This window comes from Penaeus monodon, chromosome 4 (assembly GCF_015228065.2).
Source record: "Penaeus monodon isolate SGIC_2016 chromosome 4, NSTDA_Pmon_1, whole genome shotgun sequence".
Classification (NCBI taxonomy): Eukaryota; Metazoa; Arthropoda; class Malacostraca; order Decapoda; family Penaeidae; genus Penaeus; species Penaeus monodon.
The window spans coordinates 5,383,152-5,385,862 of record NC_051389.1 but is presented as its reverse complement, the minus strand read 5'-3'; positions in this window follow the sequence as shown (position 1 = coordinate 5,385,862).

Genomic DNA, 2,711 nt, shown 5'->3' with positions numbered 1-2,711 from the left:
GGAAGCCAGCAACTAACCAAGGTGCCGGGAAATGGTTCACTAGGAAAATGCTCTGACACAGAGATGATTTCACAAGTCAGCCACTAAGTCATTAGTTAGACTTCGCGACCTCACTGATTTCCCTTCTCCTTGAGTTTTCATGACTTTATTTAATAATTTATTTTATAACATCTTGCCTTGCTGACCTCTTCCCTCCAACTGTTGCCCATATTATTAGTGATGTAGTTTATCGATTTCATCGATACTTCAATACAAGCGTAATATCGAAAATATCGGTACTTTGCGTATCGATACGCCCATCCCTAGTGTGCGCAACTCTACATTCAATACTTTTAGGGAAAAAAGCAAGTCATCCAAAGAAATTTCACTTCAAATTGATGCTTATTAATATATATATAATGTAAGTATTAATTCCAAGCAGAAGCAAACAAGTTTTTACCATTTCAGTAATATTGCTGATAAGGAAAGCTGCACTGGCACAGTAACACCAATTTCTAAATATGATTTATAGTTAAATTCAGCACAGACCTGTATGTAGAGTTTTATAGAGGTAGCGTGACTGGTCTGTAACTGTAAAATCTTGGAGGCGCAATTTATCTCAGCCTTCTTGGTTCGATTAGTTTTGTGTGTGCCTCATCCTCCTACCTGATTATACTCTAAGAGTGTATGCAGAACTGACTTGTGACTGACAAATTTGCGCAGGGAATTAGATCCACCAAGACAGTAGGTCTCTTTCACTACGTTTATTTTGCCGCGGCATATGGGTAGGTATTTCACTACACAAAATTTCGAGAGGGAAATGGTCTGCCATTCAAAAAACGCACGTAGGGAAAGGCCGCTGGTCGAATATTGCCGGCACACGGAGGAGAGCCCACTCAACCCTTTACCTATATGTGCAAATCCATGAGCAACTGGCTACCAGCTATCTCCTCCACTCATTACATATAGGCTTATTATGGGGTTTCCGTCTTGTAAATTGCCATGTAATATACGAGAAGAATGTTCTAGCCACAAACATAAAGTAATCGCAATACTTTGAATGAATGATACACTCTAACTATATTCTGAAAAACGTTTTGCACAAACCTGAGATTTGGAGGCACACAGTAAGGTCCAGGTTCTGTGTAGAGCTTAATTTATTGCTCGCTGTGGAATACTGCATATAAGAGATAAATAAGCACAAACTCTCCCCGTAAAAAGTGAAAAACGCGTGAGACTGCTGGTAACAAGGTCTGGGTGTTAACACGAAGACGGATGGATTCGCCTTTGCCGAGGAGCCGATGGTCTGCGGCTGCCTTCGACCTTCGAGGCTGTCCTCCACTTGGTCCAGCTCATCGTCTTTGGCGTCTTCCTGGTCTTCGTTGTGTAAGTTTTACTGCATCATCTCATCGTTTCTCGTGCGCACTGTACTTCTGCCTCCTCTACTTTTGTTCTTCCTGTCGTCCCTTCGTTTGTCCTCGACGTCCGACCTCCTCGCCAGTCCTCGTCCAGGTCTCCTTCGACGCGTACTCCTTCAACATCTTCGTGGTCTTGTCAAGGCTTTCTGTCTGTCGTGGAACTACGGACGTCCAGGCAGGCCGGCCGCCCTTCTACAAAGCCAGGAACGACTTGTCCTGCACTAACATCACTGACGATCTCTTGGTCCTTCGCTCGGATCTGCCATGTTTTAAGTTTGAAGATTGTTTTTAGAGGAATATAATAGGTAGACGGAAAGTAGCGATCCACAAAGTACCTGCTTGCAGCCCTACTAACCGTCTTAGGTAGAAAGATCAACTTGAAACGCTAGCCGTCTCAGATAGAGAAAAAATCCAGTAATTAAAGAAAAATAATGTTATGTACACAATGCAGTAGTCCATTTTCTGGCCAAATAAGGCGAAAGAGATAATACTTGCTGGTAGCCTGCTGACGCATACCTCGAATCTACTGTGGATTACATCATCAGTCTTTTTTTCTAAACTAGAGTAATGGAAATCCCTATTATTGAAAAGGTGCAATGTATGTTTTGCATGAATGACAGAGTGATATTAAGGATATTCACAAAAAAGAAGAGGAACGTCATAACATAACACCCCCCCTGCTGAGCCAACCATAAGTACGCATTAATTAACAGTGCAGTGATGAATTTCCATGCAAACTAATACAATAAAGGGACTTACAGGCTCAGAAATGTACCTTGCACACCCACGATTCTATTAACCTCCCCCCCCCCCCCCCCCCCTATTTCGGATACACGAGGCTATAAGGCTTCATCGATGGGAATCCATATATCCTAGCTTTGCCTCCATTTCCTTACTCAGGGGAGCATATGATAAGAAACCACCTGAGTAATGTGCGCTCTCACCCACCTAATGGAATCAGCATAAGGAATAGCCGGTCCATCTCCTTCCAGGACAGTTTAGCAAACGAGACTATTTCAGTGGTCCTCACTAAAAGGCTAGACCAGTGGTTTTAATATTTTTAGCGTCACGGACCCCCCCTAAGAATCTGATTTAAGCTACGGACTTATCATCTCCAGAAATATTCACATAAAAACAAACTATGCAACTTTATCCTCCTACATATAGAGATAACACACAAAGAAGTATCAATCCCAAACATATGTGTGTATATAGAGATGATATATATAATATATATATATATATATATATATATATATATAGTCATATATATATATATTATTAGTATATTATATATATATATATATATATTAT